This window comes from Mixophyes fleayi, chromosome 2 (genome assembly GCF_038048845.1).
Source record: "Mixophyes fleayi isolate aMixFle1 chromosome 2, aMixFle1.hap1, whole genome shotgun sequence".
Lineage (NCBI taxonomy): Eukaryota > Metazoa > Chordata > Amphibia > Anura > Limnodynastidae > Mixophyes > Mixophyes fleayi.
The window spans coordinates 186,503,867-186,524,246 of record NC_134403.1 but is presented as its reverse complement, the minus strand read 5'-3'; the positions used below and the strand labels follow the sequence as shown (position 1 = coordinate 186,524,246).

Genomic DNA, 20,380 nt, shown 5'->3' with positions numbered 1-20,380 from the left:
ATGTACCTGGACTGCGTAGAGGAGTGGGTCACCACAATATATTAAAAACCCTGAACTTTTATGAATCGCACCAATAAATGTACCTGGACTGCGTAGAGGAGTGGGTCACCACAATATCTTAAAAACCCTGAACTTTTATGAATCGCACCAATAAATGTACCTGGACTGCGTAGAGGAGTGGGCACTGGGCACCACAATAAAATATATAAAAAACCTTCAACAGGTCTGCATTACACTACACATACGGCTGCTCCTCCATCCTCTCCATCATATACATGTTGGAGTTTTAGCGTGTGACAACCTCTTGTTTTTGATAATGTCAGTGCATTTTGAATATTTTTCAATTTGCCCCACACCACTGAATGTACTTTATCTATGATACGCATCTATCTATCTTGACTGCGTAGTGTGGTGGCCCCGGTACACAATTTGGTACTGAGGCCACAATATAATTAAAAAACCCTCCACGTGTCAGAATTCCACCAAACAAGTATCTGGACTGCATAGTGGGGTGGCCCCGGTACCCAATTTGATACCGGGGCCACAATACCTCCTCCAAACATGGTACAGACAATTCGTCATTGAGATCCCAGACAGACAGGGTCAAAGTGTTATTGTTTGACTTTGTAAACCCAAAAAACTGTCCCTGTTGCACATAGTCGTGCAATGAAGACTGACTTTTTCATTTAAAGGCACGATCTTTCAAGTGTAGTGTTTGTAAGTCTAAGTCATATTATACTTTTGGTAAAATTGGTTTATTTTGTTCCTCTTTATGGTAATTAGTAATAGAATTAAAGTATGAAATAGAATTAAAGTATGAAATAGAATTAAAGTATTAAATAGAATTAAAGTATGAAATAGAATTAAAGTATGAAATAGAGTGGTATATAGAGTTGTAGTGTGGTATAGATAGAGTGGTCCACACAATATAATAATAATAAAACCCTCAACTGGTCTGAATGCCACCAAACAAGTATCTGGACTGCGTAGTGTGGTGGCCCCGGTACACAATTTGGTACCGAGGCCACAATATAATTAAAAAATTGGGCATCAACTGTCACCGTTGTTTAATATCTGATACACCTAAATATGGACTGCACAGTGGAGTGGCCCCGGTAGTAAATTTGGTGCCTGGGCCACAATACCTCCTCCTACTTCCAAGTGTAGTGTTTATAAAGACAGACAGCGTCGAAGTGTTATTAGTTGACTTTCTTAACCCTAAAATTGTCCCTGTTGCAAATATTCGTGCAATGGACAGTTACTTTTTTATTGAAAGACTCAAGCTTTCAAGTGTAGTGTTTATAAAATATAAACAACAATACAGTAGTTTTAGAGCACGTCAATACCTCTTGTTTTAAATTATGACACGGCATTTTACTTTTGGTTTAATTTCTTGAATTTTTTTACATTTGGTTTTACTTTTTGAACATGGCAAACGACTGTTGCTTGGTCATATAATGCAAAAAAAAAAGTTCCAAGATGGAATTGTCCTTGGGCCCTCACACCCACCCTTATGTTGTTGAAATAGGACATGCACACTTTAACAAACCAATCATTTCAGCGACAGGGCCTACCAAACAACTTTGGCTGAAATGATTGGTTTGTTTGGGCCCCCACACCAAAAAAGCTATTCATCTCTCCCTGTACAGACTAAACAGGCTCTACTGAGGCAAGATGTCGTCCTCATCCTCAACCTCTGATTCCTCTCCCCCTACAGTGTGTACTTCCTCCTCATCACACATTATCAATTCGTCCCCGCTGGACTCCACAACCACAGGTCCCTCTGTACTGTCTGGAGGGCAGTGCTGTACTTCATTGAGGAATTGATTATTCATTTTTATAAACATCATTTTTTCAACGTTGTGAGGAAGCAACCTCCTTCGCCGCTCACTGACCAGGTTCCCCGCTGCACTAAAAACTCTTTCCGAGTACACACTGGAGGGGGGACAACTCAGGTAAAATAGAGCCAGTTTGTACAGGGGCTTCCAAACTGCCTTTTTTTCCTGCCAGTAACAATATGGACTGTCTGACATGTCTACTTGGATGGTGTCAGCAAAGTAATCATCCACAATTTTTTCTATTGTGACAGCATCCAATGCAGCGAGAGTAGACATGTCTGCAATGGTTGGCAGGTCCTTCAGTCCGGACCAGATGTTATCAGCATCCCCGCCAGTGCCTCTTTTGGGAAAACTGAGCTTTTTCCTCGCAGCCATAGATGTGGAAGAAAATGAGGGTGGAGCTGTTGGCATGTCACGGTCCTCTTCAGAGGACAATCTCCTGACCAGCAGGTCTTTGCACCGCTGTAGACTTGTGTCCGCCGGAAACAGAGACACAACATACGCTTTAAACCGAGGATCGAGCACGGTGGCCAGAATGTATTCCTCTGACTTTAAAAGAGTGACCACCCTCGGATCCTGGCAAAGCGTACGAAGGGCTACATCCACAAGAGCTACATGCTTGGTGTAATCGCAATGGCTTACCAGCTCCTCCCTCACTTTCTCCAGCTGCTTCTGCAACAGCCTGATCAGGGGAATGACCTGACTCAAGCTGGCAGTGTCGGAACTGACTTCTTGTGTGGCAAGTTCAAATGGCTGCAGAACCTTGCACAACACGGAAATCAGTCTCCACTGCGCTTGACTGAGGCGCATCCCCACTCCTTTGCCTATGTCGTAGGTGGCTGTGTAGGCCTGAATGGCCTTTTGCTGCTCCTCCATCCTCTGCAGCATATAGAGGGTGGAGTTCCAGCGCGTCACAACCTCTTGTTTGAGGTGATGGCAGGGCAGGTTCATGCTTTTTTGATGTGCCTCTAGTCTGCGATAGGCACTGGCTGAATGCCGAAAGTGTCCAGCAATTTTGCGCGCCACCGCAAGCATCTCCTGCACACCCCTGTCACTCTTGAGGTAATGCTGCACCACCAAATTAATGGTGTGGGCAAAACATGGGACGTGCTGGAAATTGCCCATATTTAATGCCCGCACAATGTTACTGGCATTGTCTGACACCACAAATCCCCATGAGAGTCTAAGTGGGGTAAGCCACTGGGAGATAATTTCCCTCATTTTCTCTAATATGTTGTCAGCATTGTGCCTCTTATTAAAGCCTGTAATGCACAATGTTGCCTGCCTTTGCACGAGCCGCCATTTTGTAGTTGCTGCTACTGATGCAGCTGTTGCTGTTGCTGCGGAAGGGGATGCATCTACCCAGTGGGCTGTCACAGTCATATAGTCCTTCGTTTGCCCAGAACCACTTGTCCACATGTCCGTGGTTAAGTGGACAGTGGGTACAACCGCATTTTTTAGAGCACTGAGGACACTTGATCGTACTTCTCTGTACATTTTTGGTATCGCCTGCCTAGTGAAGTGGAATCTCGACGGGATTTGGTACCGGGGACACAATACCTCCATCAACCCTCTAAATCCCACTCCACTGATGGCGGACACCGGGCGCACGTCTAACACCAACATTGCAGTTACAGCCGCAGTTATACGCTTTGCAATAGGGTGACTACTATCGTATTTTGTGGTCATGGCAAACGACTGTTGGACGGTCAATTGTTTTGTGAAAGACTTAGCGGTCTTACGACTTCCCCTCTGGGAAGATGACCGACTAACAGCAGCAACAGCAGCAGTGGCAGTAGTAGGCGTACCGCTGCAGGATTCCTCGGATGAATCCCGTATTGAGGAGGACTCAGTCTGGCTGCTGACTTGGGCTGCAGGACTGAATCTGATGGAGATTGTGGAGGAAGTTGACGAGGAGGGTGTTGCTGGTGTGTATCCAACTGGACCACGGGATTTAGGTGTCCCTGTACCGATGAGGGTCCTAGCCCCAGTTCCTGAACTAACCACTGAACTATGAAGGTTATTCAGGTGATGTATAAGGGAGGATGTTCCTAGGTGGGCAAGATCCTTACCCCTGCTTATTTGAGCTTTACATAAGCTACATATGGCCATACATTGGTTGTCTGGATTTGGATAAAAATAACTCCAGACCGAAGAGGTGCATTTTTTGGTCTTCTGACCAGGCATGACGATGGGCTTTTTCATCCCATGGACATCAGCTGTTTCCCCCCCTGGTGCCTCATTTACAATAACCACATCACCATCCTCATCATCAAGTTCCTCCACAGCGCCAGCTACATCATCAATAGGCTCCTCCCGAGCCACCTCTTCCCGTACAGTGATGGGAAGGTCAGGCTTGACAACCAGCAACACCATTGGACTCGTCTTGAGGATTTGTGATAATTTCTCTTTAGAAGGCAGAGTTGTTTGCTGTTTTGTTGCTGACAGCATAACTCTCTTCAATTTTTTGTAGGGGGGGGGAGGAGGAGGAGGGCTAAGATCCGTGGGTGAAGCTGAACCACTAGTCATGAACACGGGCCAGGGCCTAAGCCGTTCCTTGCCACTCCGTGTCGTAAATGGCATATTGGCAACTTTACGTTTCTCCTCAGATGATTTAAAGTTTCTCTTTTTGCTACTTTTTCTTAACTTGGGCTTTTTGGATTTTACATGCCCGGTACTACGAGATTGGGCATCGGGCTTGGAAGACGACGTTGATGGCATTTCATCGTCTATGTCATGACTAGTGGCAGCAGCTTCAGCATTAGGAGGAAGTGGGTCTTGATCTTTCCCTACTTTATCCTCCAAATTTTTGGTCTCCATTATATGTAGCACAAGATACTGCAGAATGTGTGAACTTGGTAATATTGCAGTACCAATGGACTTATACTGCTGGATTGGTTTTGCAAATTTGGTTATAATTATTATATATATTTTTTTTTTTAAATTTTTTATTTTTTTTTACTTTTTTTTTATTTTTAAAAAACTTGGGAATAGTGGGGAAATAACTATGCCCTTAGAAGCACAGAGCACAGGACACAGCACCACTGGACTGAACAGGACACGGCACAGGACCCAGCAGCACTACGGAACTCAGCAGGACAGAGCACAGGACACAGCACCACTGGACTGATACTGCAGAATGTGTGAACTTGGTAATATTGCAGTACCAATGGACTTATACTGCTGGATTGGTTTTGCAAATTTGGTTATAATTATTATATATTTTTTTTTTTTTTAAAATTTTTTATTTTTTTTTACTTTTTTTTTATTTTTAAAAAACTTGGGAATAGTGGGGAAATAACTATGCCCTTAGAAGCACAGAGCACAGGACACAGCACCACTGGACTGAACAGGACACGGCACAGGACCCAGCAGCACTACGGAACTCAGCAGGACAGAGCACAGGACACAGCACCACTGGACTGATACTGCAGAATGTGTAAACTTTGTAATATTGCAGTACCACTGGACTTTTACTGCTGAATGTGTGAACTTGGTAATATTGCAGTACCAATGGGCTTATACTGCAGGATTGGTTGTGCAAATTTTGTGGTAATTAAAAAAATTTAAAGTAGTTTTTGGTATTTTTTAAAAAAACGTTTTTTTATTTTTTTAAACACAGGCGAATATTGGGGAAATAACTATGCCCTTAGAAGCACAGAGCACAGGACACAGCACCACTGGACTGAACAGGACACAGCACAGGACCCAGCAGCACCACTGACCTCAGAAGGACAGAGCACAGCACACAGCACCACTGGACTGATACTGCAGAACACAGCACAGCACAGCACAGCACAGCACAGAACTAAACAGCACAGAGGACCACCTAACACACCCTCCCTCTACCCTGATCAATGCCCGAGTGAAGATGGCGGCGACTAGCGGGGAATTTATAGGATCCGAGTATCGCGAGATCCGACAACGGGATTATGAGTCAGAGCCTCAGTTTCACATTTGAATTTGGCGCCAATACCCGGATCTGTCTCGGATCCGACTCAGATCCGCAACGTTCGGGTGGGCTCGGATTTCATAAATCCGAGTGCGCTCATCCCTAGTTTCAGTAAGACAAATTACATCTGCATCATACTTTTTTAGTTGAGATATAAGCAACATTCTCTTAACCTTGTAATTGAGATCCTGACATTCCAAGTTAAAAAGCAGATGGGCCTGCACCCAGGTGGTCTAGCCGCCATAGTAGAAAATAAGATATGGGAACACATCAAAGGTCGTGCTACAAGCACTGCTAACCCAAGCCAACACAGACAACTTGTCTTCTTGTGCATCAGAGAAAACACACAGGGGTGAAGCCCCATAAGTGTAATCAGTGTGGAAAACAATTTGACTATAAATCTCATCTACTTAGACATCAGAGAACACACACATGAATCAGAAGTGTTTCCTTGCCCACCTGAAGAGTTACTAAGGGGAGAGGGTCTCCTCTTGTTCACATGTGGCAAACGGCTCTCTGTTGGAATATGACAAATATAAAGAGCTCAGTATGTGCTATTGCCATGCGTACCATAGCAAGTAATACCTTCTGGTGCTGTTTATGTATTTTGAATGGGATTTGAGAAGAATAGACATAGACATTTTGACAATGGATGAAGGCCTGTAACCTTTGGTTATTCTTGTGAAAGGTCCTGCAGTGGGAACTATAACGACTGTGCCGATCGTTTCAAAATACAACAGAACTGCAAGAACGTAACCATAAAGCGGTCGTACAGATTTCCATCTTATACCGCTGCCGATTCTTAATGTGCTCGCAGGTCGGACTTGAGAATTTGCAGTAATAGCAGCAATAATCAAATAACTGGGAACTCACTTTTTTTTTGTAAATATACAACAAAGCTAGTATTCCATAGACGGGAAGTAGCTGGTGTATGGCAGAGGGAGCCAAACATATTGAACTCAATCCTGTCGGTTCAACTTAGAAGCCAAAGGAACAATCTTCTTAGCCAGGGATCATGTAAACCTGTTGAGAGTTATAGGGATTACCCTCAAATGTTCGGTGCAGCTACATCGATCCAGGGTTTTGTCCAACCCTGACCTGTATGGTTTAATTAGACTTGTAAAGTGGAAGTAATTACATTTCTTTAAGTATTTTAAGTTTGGGTGAGCAAAGAAAATTCTGCAAACACATGCGGATGATGTGTATCCAGGTAAAGACATGGAACAAGTTGAGATTGCCAAGAATCAGTAAATTTACTGACAACAAGAAAGAAGATAAAATTATCACCATTATGACAACAAGTGTTAAGAAAAGAATATATCTTCCTGTTACTACAATAATATACACAGAAGGATATAGCTGCAAACCACTTATTTGACATTCCTAAGTACCCCTGTGTTGTAAATGCTGTTTTTACTTTTACATTGTTTTAATATAGTATAAGTTTTTTCAGTAAAAATGCTAAATATCAGTAAATATTTCTAAAACTGTTATTTGGGACGAATTGTCACAGGAACATGGTGGCATTCATTAAGCATTGGTGTGTTGGTTTCATGGTTAACAGATCTGTTCTGATATTCAAAACTTTTCACCCACATCGACAGCATATTAATTAGAGATGGGCGGGCTCTGCACCCCAAGAGCCGACTCGGCTCGGTACTCTCGCATCTATTCGGATTCCGAAACGAGGCAAAAAGTCAGTGTGACATTGTCGGATTTCGCGAGTTTTAGAATAAATAAATAGCCGCCTCCCCAGCGATCTAGCGCTATTTGAGAGAGGGACAGAGAAGGGGTAAGTCGCAGGAAGAGAGGAGTATAGAAGAGGCATTTTTACTAATTTACACTACAAAGTGTTTGGGGTGTCATATCCCCCCGTCTACTAAAAGTGCATTTGCTGACTGCTGAAATTCTAATATACCAGCACTATATATTTCTGAAATTGCACTACAAAGTGTTTGGGGTGTCATTAAAATGGATTCACAGCAGTACACATATGAGCAGGAGCAACCAGCAGCTGCTGCCACCAGTCCTGATGGTAGTCTTTCCTGTACGTCTGGTAAAGCCTATGTAAAAGCACATAGTATTTTGAAGTCAGGGAAAAACTTCACACAATAAAATACCTTTTACCGTATTGAAGAGAAAAAGAGCTGTAATAGAGGAAAAACTGCCGATAAAAAAAAATGCCAACATGCCATTCTACACACGCAGTGGCAAAGAAAGAATGAGGCCTTCGCCTTTATTAGTGCGAGATCTAAAAATGTAACTGAGGCTTCTTGTAAGGTCACCAAGTAATTCAGAATCCAAAAGTGGTGCACCGCTACTGTTACGCGTGAAAGCCGAGCTACAAGAAAACAGTAAGGCATTAGAGGAAAATGTATGCTCAGAATCAGAAATGACACCAATCCCTGAGGAGAGTCCATCCATGAGTGGTATGTGTAATCGTGACCATTCTGATAGTGTACCCATAAAGAAGGGCCCTTTCAACATTCCTGCTGATGTGTGCCTGAACAGCCCGAGTGTAGCCGGTGATACACCAATTGAGGATGCCACTTTGGAATTGGAAGAGGATGAGGGAATATTTGTGTAGCCGACGAGGGAGCTAAGGAGGATGTTGGTGAGGATGAGGTTGTTTGTGTAAGTACTGCACCAGTGGAAGCAGTTCTGGCACGTGACAAGAAGAAGGCCATTGTCATGCCTGGGCATAAGACCAAAAAAGCAACTTATGCGTGGAATTATTTCTACCCAACTCCTGACAACAGTTGAATAGCCATTTCTAGTGTATGTAAAGCCACAGTCAGTCGAGGGAGGGACCTTAACTTTCAGCTCTCGTCAAATGGCGTAACATGGATGAGGTTCCAAGATGGTTATGGGAAAAAAATTACAACAAGCACTCCATCATCAGCTAGGACCCTTCTCTTACCTACATCCCAACGCCTGCAATCTACACCCACAATCTACACCCACAACACCGTCCTCATCAATATCCTCAGTAGCGATTGGAGTTAGCCCTGCATCCAACTTGGAAAGGCTCGATGACTCCTGTACTATAATTGATTCCTCTGAAGAATGTTTGAGCGTTAGTCCCATTGTTGCTGTTGCTGGGGATGAATCTTCCTCCCATTAGAAGCCCAAGAAGAAGAGCACTAGTACTTTACAAAAATTAACTGTGAAACAATCTTTTGCTAGAGGAAGCAAATATGACAGCAGTAACCCAGTCGCAAAGCAGATCACAGACGCCATGGCGACTATGTTAGTGTTTGATCTGCGTCCAATGTCCACTATAAACGCAGATGGTTTTTCACAGTTAATTGATGTTTTGTGTCCCCGTTACAAAATTCCATCGCAACACCATTTTTCATGAAAAGCTATTCCGCAACTGTACCAAAACGTTCGTAGAAATGTACTAATTGGACTCAAAAATGCCATTCCACCCACTGTACACTTAACCACAGATATGTGGACAAGTGGAAGTGGTCAAACCAAATATTATATGACTGTGACAGCACACTGGGTTGGTCATTCGCCTTCACAAGCAGGAACAGATTGCAGCAGCTTCAAGAACAATTTAACTTGCCCTGTCACCAACTTAAGCAAAATATGTTAACAAGGTGGAATTCCACCCTGTATATGCTTCAGATGATGGAGGAACAGCGCAAAGCGATACAAGTGTATTGCACAAGCCATGACATTGGGAAAGGAGGGAGAATGTATTTCAGTCTTGCACAGTGGAGAATCCTTTCTGCTGTACTGAAACCCTTTGAAGTTGTGACATGTGGAGTTCAGACTCTGCCAAGTCATTCCTTTACTTCAACTTTTGGAAAAGCAGCTTGAGAAACTGAAGGAGGAGATGAAAGAAAGCAATTCTGCAAAGTATGTTGGCCTTGTAGATGAAGTACTTAATTCGCTTCGCAATGATCCAAGAGTTATTAAAATCTTGAATTCGGATCACTATGTTTTGGCAACTGTGCTTGATCCAAGGTTTAAGACCTACATTGATTCTATGCTTTCAAATAACCGAGATCTGAACAGTTGCAAGGAGCTATTGGTCAGCAAGTTGTCCACTGAACTGGGCCTTGGCTTGATGACGTCTCCTTCAGTTTCTCAGGCAGCTGCTGCTCGGAAAAAAATTGTACTTTCCAAAGACAAGCAGGGATGACGCAGGTGGCAGACCACAACAGTTTGACATCTGGGCTGGTTTAAAAGATTTTACCAAAAAAGTGTGACTTCTGCCATAACTCCATTCAATCTTATTATTAACATGCAAATGATGGTGGAGGATTATTTTCAAGAGTTAATTGATATGGAAATGTCAGACAGTCCCTTTCCATGCTGGGAGGAAAAACAAGCCATTTAGAATCCCATGTACAAACTTTCTTTGCGATATCTAAGCTGCCCACCCTCCAGTGTGTACTCAGAAAGAGTATTCAGCACAGCCGGGAACCTTGTCAGTGATCGACGTAGGAGGTTACTTTCTAAAAATGTGGAAAAGATGATGTTCATCAAAATGAACAACATCTTCCATGAGGAAGGCCTTTACCGGCAAATACATCCAAGTACTGAAACTTCTCTAATGGCGGATTCCAGCGGATATGAATTAATAGTCTGTGATGATGATGTACACACTGAGGGTGAGGATGATGCTGAAGATGATGACGACATCATCTTGACAGTGAAGAATTCACTTCACATCACTGTTGGTCTAAGATGCCTTTAGGCCATTGATAGCTTGTTTAGGGAGGGCCTAGCAGGGATTAAACTGTATTTTTCAGAATTTGCACTAATAAGTGTAGGGTGTAATATACACCCAAATAGAAAAGGTGTTTTGGGCATTTTGATTTATCGTACAGTCTTTGCAGGCTGCTTTTTTTGTAACTTACACTATAAGGGTAGGGTTTAATATACACCAAAAGAGAAAAGGTGCTTTGGTCATTTTGATTTATCGTACAGTCTTTGCAGGCTGCTTTTTTTTAACTTTCACTAAAAGTGTAGGGTGTAATATACACCCAACTGGCTTTTTACTTTGGATTTCAATAGCTCTGTTTAGTGCATTGTCTGGCACCCTGGATTGGTGTGTGATAAAAGCACACATCCAGGGGGGTCAGCGCTCGTTGACATTCATTAGCTGTAGAACTACCTCACTTATCCAAGAAACAGGTGGAGTGATTAGTGTTAATGAGGTTAATAATGATGTAGGTACAAAATAATGCCTAAATTATGTTATTTTAGCCCAAACAATGGAATTTTGTAAAAAATTGCAATACAAAACCAAAACACGCAAGGGCAGTTTTGGCAAAACCAAAACACGAAGGTAATCCAGATCCAAAACCAAAACACGGGGGTCAGTGAGCATCTCTAATATTAATATACTATTGGCTTTATTCCACTATACTGGGCTGATAACTGTGCCACATTTAAATATTACTTAGGTTCACGTTGGTGGAAGGTGACTTCCTGGTTTACAGTGCAGCTATGTGTGATCACAGAAGCCTCTAGTACATATGTCACCAAATGACTTGATCAAAACATTATATTACAAAAAGGCACCAATATGATGTATATTTTTGCGGGACTTAGTGGTGTATACATAATGTGCTTGCAACTGTCACTGTAGGGGATATTGCAGTGCCTACAAGAAGATTAACTAGATATTCAATGTGCAATTTATCATTTTATCTTTTTATCTTGTAAAATGCCGCAGTGAAAGGCTCTTGCACATTAATCACAGTTACACCTCTCCACATTATATTTAAGAGCTCCCTTCACCACGCCTTTGTATAATATTAAAAAGTAGAGGAACAATTTAGCGCTTCCCTTTCAAAGCCATATAAATGTAAACCAATACATAGAATCTGAAAACCGGACTTATCTAATCCATATAACGGAAGTCCTTTCCAAAGTCAAATTCCTACAGAAATCAGTATTGGATCAGTCAGTTCCTCCGTTTCTTATATACACATTGCGATGTAACCCTCCCTCCTATCGCCTCTGTATATGGGGTCTATGAGAAATGTTTTCAAAACATCTTCCATTGTGAAGCAGTTGAATAGAAAACTCTCATATACATCCAGGGCGATGATCATATTCAAAACAGAAAGAGAGGACAGACATAGTGTAATTCCGTATGAATGAATGGAACAACTTGTGAGTAAAAGGATATAAACTCACATTTAATATAGAACATCATACTAATAAAAGCAACTTATACCAGATCGAAAATGATATTAGACATCCAAACAAGAGGCTAACACACTCGGATTGCTGCTGTCCTGATGCGTTGTTCCTAGAGTAAAACTCCAGAGGTGAGCCTGCTATACACCAACGCGTTTAAACTCTGGATAGTCTTTTTCAAGGTGGTTCAAGACCATTAAAAATAACAGTAAGAGTGTAAAATATTAAAAGTCACATTCCCTATTTAATAAAATAAATATACCAAATTTAATAATATATAAATATAATACAAGCATAAAAATGAAAAATAGAAACATAAACAAAAAAATTATCGGTAAATAATGCCAAGTGTATCTAATAATGACAGAAAACTTATGCATCTATATGTTCATTAAAAATATACACATAGTGATAGAAATGAACTAATCAGCTGTATATCACTTGCAATACATGACAATAATGTCAGTTTGTAAGAATAACTGTAGCCGGCTACTAGCAATAAAAAAAACAGTCACTGATGAATGAAATTGAAAAAGTGCACTGTGCAATGAGTGTATTGACACTCAGGGAAGTTGTAAAGAAACAATGAGCCCATAGATGTTATAGTAGCATTTGTAGGTCTCCAAATCCTGTATATCGATATGGAAAGACAAATCTTAATGAAGCAGTGAGTCAGCTGATGAGAATTGTAGCCGATACAGACGAGGTATTACCTGATAGATGAAGCAGGAATAAAAGGAGAATATTGCCGGCTGTAAGAAAGTGCTCAGTAGCACTGAAACGCGTCAAGGATCATATCATTTAGAACTTGAACCACATCAAATACAATATTTACAGCCGGAAATATTCTCCTTTCATTCCTGCTTCATCTATCGTAATCTGTAATACCTCGTCTGTATCAGCTACAATTCTCATCAGATTTCTGGGATCAATAGTATTACATCAAATCTCTCTGCGATTATCTATTATTATTTACAACCATTGGTGACTAAGAATCCGGCTATAGTTATTCATACAATCTGACATTATTGTTATGTATTGCAAGTGATATACAGCTGATTGGTTCATTTCGATCACTATGTGTATATTTTTAATGAACATATAGATGCATAAGTTTTCTGTCATTATGAGATAGACTTGGCATTATTTATCGATAATTTTTTGTTTATGTTTCTATTTTTTATTTTTATGAATGTATTATATTTATATATTATTAAATTTGGTATATTGTTTTATTAAATAGGGAATGTGACTTTTAATATTTTACACTCTTACTGTTATTGTTTAGCGCAGACACCCCCTCCAATATCTCTTACAATGCGTCTCATGTTTACTGGGTACTGAAGTTTAAAATTTACACAGAAACAGAGGTGGGGGAAACTTAGTTTGGCTTCCATGACACCAGATAAAGACCAACCAGACTAGTAATAGAAAGAGTTAAAAGTTAATTATTATTGATTTATTCATCACCCATAATTCTTCCTTAACTCCATAACACCTCTTATTGACTAATATTCTTGTATACAATATTATAATCTAAACTGTGTCACGGAAAACTAAAGGAATTGAAATCATGAGAACCCAGAGTAAAGGTCTACTACTACTGCTAGTAAATCTATACATGTTTTACCAAATTTGAATTATTCACTAGTATAGTCAAGTGAACACCCTATGGAAATAAACCAGTAACTGATGTACTGGTCTCGGCACATGCCAGTAGCTGAGGCTGTTTATTTTTGAATTGTGTTCTAGAACATAACGCATCATCCCACCTGAGATATTCAAACTGCCTCATATCTGATGAGCATTGTGGAAGTGATCAGACACAGAGACACCAGCTCTTTGTCTATCATCAGATATACGGTATAAAGTGGAATCCTAGTGGCTTTAGTCACAGAATATACAACACCTGTAGCTATATATACGGCTTCCTTTGTACCAGTGAAAATACAGGTAAGTCCTAATAAGAATTTTAAGATTTGTCAGTTTAAACAACCTGGTTATTATAGAAAAGTAAAGGTAGGATGCTGGATTGATTTAAAGAAATAACATGAGCGGAAATTGTATTGATAGATAGAGCATATATTGCTGGTACTATATATATATACAACTCTGAGTTACTTATGCTATAGGGTGCTTGTTAAAGTGTTATGCAAATTATAATTCATTGTTAATATTATTAATAATATTATTTTTTATTATTTTTATAGTGTCCACTACCTTTTGCTCTACTGTTTCACCCATAAATAGAGTATTTGGATGTTTTTTGTTGATACCTCTTTCAGCACAATCATTCTTATTATAAGTTCTTATAAGACCAGGAAATGATGTTTAACCTTCTTTGGTTATAAATCTCACACTGCACTTGTGCTCCCCCATTGTGGCATTGCTGGTATTCACAAAGAATCCCTATACTATTTCCTTACAAATTGGCTTTCCACCTGATATTCACACTGGCTCACAGCTGTTGAGTTTTACATAAGTGACCAGACACAGACAGGGCCGCCAAGAGGAATTTGGGGCCCCGATACTGCAACTTTCTGGGCTATCCTTCCCACACAGTGGAAGAAGAAAAAATGACGGACTGCAATTCTGGGACCCCAAGGCAGGCCCCAGTAAATTGTACCAACTACCCACCCTCCCAGCACCCCTGGACACAGACACTGTCTATATATCTAATCAAACATATGGTTTACAGCTCAATCCTACTGGGTTCATACATAGAAAAGACAAGACCTATTGTACCAATGTAAACACAGATGAGTCTTAATAGGCATTTTATAATTTTTGTATTTAAACTGTTGTTTCATATTATAAATAGTGAAGTTCCCAAAAGCCTTTACCATAATTGAAACAAACACGTTATTATTGCTTGATTTAAAGATAGAAAATGTACCACAACTTATTTGAAAGATGGCGTATGTAATGATAATATTGTATGAACAATGTTTTATTATGTTATAAGGAATATCTCTGTAAATAATAACTCACAATTATTGTTATTTTCAAGGTCACTATGAGTTAGTTTCCTCAATAAACAGGAAATCAACTCACATCAATCCACAGTATCGAGCCCTAATGTTCCACACACAAATATTTGGGGCAATGAGATACTAAGATCAGTGTGTGTTGTGACCTCTATTAGTGTGACTATTCTGCCAAATGACTCCAACAAGACTATCCTTGGAACTATAAATGATAGCCTTGGATGGAACAAACTGCTAACTGGTTGATATAAGAGGGTAAAAGCTTGTAGTGAGGTATTGGTTACATACAGTTGTCAGACAACTTAAACCTTGACATTAGATGGGAATGCTTTCATACACAATGGGAATGTTTTCATACACAATGGGAATGTTTTCATACACATTTGTGAAAGTTGCAAAATGTATTTCTATATTATGCAACTTGTATTCTTTGATTATAAAGAAAAATACAGTCACTCCACGTTATTCTGCCACAAAGACTTTTAAAATTACTTAAGTGCATTGTAAAGAAATAGAATATTAATTTCTCAATTTATTAATGCATATTTGCTAATATGACCTGTTTCATAAAGTATACATTTGTCTGGTACATTATATCCCTAATTAATTCATTTAAAATGTGCAAATTCTGGGCTTTAGGTAACTCGGAATTGTGTTTGGGGCATTTTTGGGGAATGGTTTATTTTGTTCCTATTTTTATTTTCACAATAGTGAGAGGTATGATATACAATGGATGCATCCATTGTGTGACCTGAGCTAACACTAATAAGAATACAAACTCCCTATTTACTGACTCCCAGCCATAATCTATCCATTGTGTGACCTGAGCTAACACGAACAAGAATACAAACTCCCTATTTACTGACTCCCAGCCATAATCTTTATGAAATGGCTTCTTCCACTGAGTGAAGGTGAGGGGCGAAGCATTAACTTGGGCTCAGTTAGTTAGTTGATGGAACATGACAACTGATACCAGATTAATTCAGCCTAAAGTGTGGATACCAGCAAGTCACATATCTCCCAGATGTAAAGGTTATAAATAATAGGTTGTATCTATATTTTAGAATATGTTGAAAGCTATAGAATACACTTTACCTTCCCATTCATAGAATGCATATATCACTATATGTACATGTATTAATATACATCTATAAATTATCGCAAAATTCATGTTATTGATCTATTATTTAGATTTAGATTTTTGATATGCATGTACCATACTGTATCTTCTATTTGACATTTGGATTCAGACCTAGAATTTATGTTATATTATTTATATCCATTTGTATTGGCATTCTATTACTTTATTAATACATTTTATTAAAGCTTAATAAGTTTATTGCAATGAAAATTATGGTCACAAAGGGATAGAAAGTTGGACTTTGATGTAATGTTCACACGTTTGTACAATCTTCACCTCCCTGCAAAACTAGGCACAGTGTAAACGAGTTAGTCATTGTCATTAAAGTGCACCTATTAGCTACACACAGAGGTAGCTGTTATTTTGTGTCAGAACCATTAATCATGAGGCTTATCAACTAGATATGGATGAATTTACAGCTAAATTTTACACAAATTGAATTTCACGTTTCAACAGAAGTTTCTGCAAAACACCAAAGTAACAATGATAAAATCTGTGAGTTTTGCTTTTTTTTCCCTATTCATGGTAAAGTAATGTTACATTGTATTTACAAAGTAACATTTTGCCAAATGTATAGATATATCAGAAAGACAGTTAATTCATTCTGCTATTTGGTATGATTGGGGTAAAACAAAACATGCTCAAATGCATAGACAGATGTGGAATGAGACAAATATTTCCTGAATATCAATTCAATTTAATAGAAGCCAGTGACAGCACTCTGCACATTATCATAATGGCCTTCAAAGTCTGTAGATGATGGATGCACTTTAAAATGTTTAATTTGTGCATGAACCTCTATACTGAGATGCTGTGTTCAAGAATACAACTGTAGGCATAACAATCCATTCAAATTCAATGGGGCATATTCAATTGACGGCGGGATCGCCGAAAATCCCTTGCTCGAAAAATATTATCGTTAATACGGTAATGTCTTGCTGGATTTCAGCTCGCGGCTCCCTGAGTATAGTGAGAGATCGTTAGAGAGTACCACGCCTAAATATTTCAATTGGGTGGGATGCCAAATAAAAGGGAAGGCACATTTTAAACCCTCCACCACGGGGGTCGGGGTATTAATATTCAGAGCTACTGACTTGCCATAGTTAATTTTGAAGTTAGATAGTAAACCAAACCTTCGGAATTCTTTAACCAAGTTGGGTAGGGAAACAACCGGGTTGGTAATTACAGCCAAAAGGTCGTCTGCGAATAAAGCGAGTTTATGTTCTCTCTCACCCACCTGGACACCAGATATATTCGGATTGGCCCGTATTGCCCTTGCCAACGCCTCCATACACAGCACAAATATGAGCGGAGACAGCGGACACCCCTGCCTAGTGCCATCATTAATCATCACCGGTTCCGACAGATCGCCATTAATTTTAATTCTAGCCCTGGGTTGTCGATAAAGTGCTAAGATTCTATGAAGTCCCAATGGGCCTAATCCAAGATGCTCCAGGAGCCCTCTCATAAACGGCCAACTCACACGGTCAAAGGCCTTTTCTGCGTCTGTAGACAAGAACATTGAAGCCGTTGGTGAGCATGAAGCAGAGTAAATCAAATCTATCACCTTGGTGGTGTTGTCCCGTGCCTCGCGATCCGGGACAAAGCCCACCTGGTCTGAGTGAATCAGATCTGGGAGTAAGTATTTTAATCTATTTGCGATAAGTTTTGCAAACAACTTAACATCTACGTTCAGCAAGGAAATAGGCCTATAGTTTGCACATTGAGAGGGGTCCTTTCCTTCTTTGGGGATCACCGTTATGTGGGCTTCCAAACTCTGTGGGGAGAAAGCGGAGGCATTGGAGATCGCATTAAAGGCCGGCACCATCAGGGGTATCAACTTATCTTTAAAGGTCTTATAGTATGCAATGGAAAAGCCATCAGGGCCCGGACTTTTACCCGAAGGTGTTAATTTAATTGCCTCCCTCAACTCCCCTTCAGTGAAAGGTTGTTCCAGTTTATCACTATCTGATCTTGAGAGAGTGGGAAAACCGATCTCCTTTAAATATGCCGCAATCTGGGCTGAGCGTGTGGCATCTATAGGGGCAGGTTCTTGAGTTTCGAGATTATATAATTTGGTGTAGTATGTGTGGAATGCACCAGCTATGTCAGTAGTTAATTTGCACTCCCGGTCATTGTTATCCTTAATCATAGCAATGTAAGCCTTAGCTCGCTGTTTACGCAGAGCCCTAGCCAACATTGTTCCCGGCCTGTTTCCCCAGCGAAAGAAACGATGGCGACACCTCTGGAAGTCAAGTTTCACTTTATCATAAAGTAATTTGTTAAGTGCCGCCCTCGTCTCCTTGAGCTTGTTCAACAGGTCCCTAGACATGTTGGATTTATGTGTCGTCTCTAAGTCCCTAATCTGCTGAAGTAGGTGATCTCGATACGCGATGTTTTCTTTCTTCATACGGGAGCCTAACTCAATAAGTTTCCCTCTGATAACGCATTTATGCGCCTCCCAGATAGTAATACTCGAGACGTCTGGAGTAAGGTTGTCAGATATATAGTCATCTAATGCAGCAGTCAGTTGGTCCCTACAATATGTATTTTGGAGGAGAAGCTCGTTTAGGCGCCAAGTGCATTTTTTTGTCTTTGAATGAGAAAGTTGAAAAGTCAATGAAATAGGGGCGTGATCTGACCAAGTTATTTGACCAATAGATGTTATTAGGAGGTTGGGGAGAAACCGTTGTGGAAGGAGCAGATAGTCAATTCGTGAGTATACCTCATGGGGGTGGGAGAAAAAGGAATAGTCCCTCTCCCCTGGGTGTTGCAGGCGCCATGTGTCGACCAGTTGGTGTTCATGAAGTGTACGTCTAACCTTACAATGTTGCGATCTGCGTACCCCGTCCGGCCATTGGAGGTGTCAGTTTCTGGTTGAAGGGTCCAATTGAGATCGCCTCCCACAAGCAGAATTCCCTCCGCATATTCTGCGACCTTATCTAATACCTGTGAAATAAACAGTGGTTGACCTTGGTTAGGCAGATATAAGTTCACAAAAGTATATGTAACATCAAATAATCGACATTTTATCAAAAGTGCTCTTCCTTCCACTAGACAAATTTTCTGGAAATCTGAGAAGGGTAATCTCTTAGAGAACAGGGTAGCCACTCCCAGCGTCTTGCCCTCTCTATTGTTACTAAAATATGAGGAAGTGTAGAAGCCATCTGAGAGCCGTGGGGCAGATTCCTGCTTAACTGTAATCTAATTTTATTATTCACAGTCCAGTACTACGTTCTTTAACGCATCTTCGACCTGATATGAAGCTAAAGGATTGTGTGCGCTATACTGCAAGAGAATGGATAAAATCGAGTGAAGCTGATCGTAAGATCTACAAGATGGCTAAGAAGTAAGTTTTTCTCCCTAAACTAGCATAACAATAGGCTATCCGCTTTATTACCCCATTTCTAAACTGATTTTGTGTGGTTTAGGTTCATACAATTGGAGAAAGAGGAAGGAAAGGAGATAGAGGCATCTATCCAGCGGCGGGCAGAAGCAAGAAATCCATATGACGATGATATGGAGACAGAAGGGTCATCAGAAGCTGGCATACATGAAGAGATAACTGCAAGGAATGAAACTGCTGTACAAGGGGACATCTATGATGAGCAAACTAAAAACAAAGCACAATTAGTAATGAAAATGAAGATCAATGTAAACTCTGAGAGTTCAGTACAGGCTAGTATCAACAAAAAGAGCACTGTGCACACTAATAGACGTGTGCGAGCAGGTATGTAGAAAGAAGGATCCTCTTATCAAGTGTTTAACCTGGACCCTACGATGAGTTTATGTAGAAGTGGCTTTTACATCCTATGTACTGTGACTCTATAGAATTTTATTGACAGGTCTTCACTAATCTGTTTCTAGACTCTCTTCTTCTCCCAACAGGTAACTTGAAAATAAAACATAAAAGATGTCACCTATGCTATGAAAGACAGAAGAAATTGCTGAAGAGACATCTCTATAGACAACACCAGAAGATCGCCCCAGGCTACATGAAGACACTAATTTGGCCACGTGGTGTAAAGCTCCCAAAGAGAGTAGAAGGACGTCCATCGGAGGACTCACCTGAAACACCAATGGAGGTGAGTAGCTGACACTTAAATCTTTTTAACTTATAACAATTTATTCCCTGATGTGGGCTTGGGAAAGCCATGGTTATCTGATTGTTGTAGAACTATAAGTGCCAGCATTTTGATACATGAAATTCTCTGACTTGTATCACATTTGTATATTTTCATTTTTATTAATCTTGTTATTTGTGGCTATAAAAATGCTCTGTTCTTCATATAGT

General features: G+C 40.3%; 1 protein-coding gene and 2 long non-coding RNA genes across 8 annotated transcripts in view; 2 read left to right on the top strand and 1 right to left on the bottom strand.

Moving 5' to 3' along the window:
- LOC142138425 (uncharacterized) overlaps positions 1–20,380 on the top strand; it is a 261,296-nt gene that overhangs the window by 94,694 nt on the left and 146,222 nt on the right. The window lies entirely within an intron of this gene.
- Positions 1–20,380, bottom strand: part of LOC142138426 (uncharacterized) — a 63,070-nt gene that overhangs the window by 27,660 nt on the left and 15,030 nt on the right. The window lies entirely within an intron of this gene.
- On the top strand, positions 13,795–19,774 carry LOC142138427 (uncharacterized). The gene is made up of 3 exons (XR_012688035.1): positions 13,795–13,911; positions 19,310–19,435; positions 19,518–19,774. It is a non-coding gene; the product is annotated as an uncharacterized LOC142138427 (long non-coding RNA).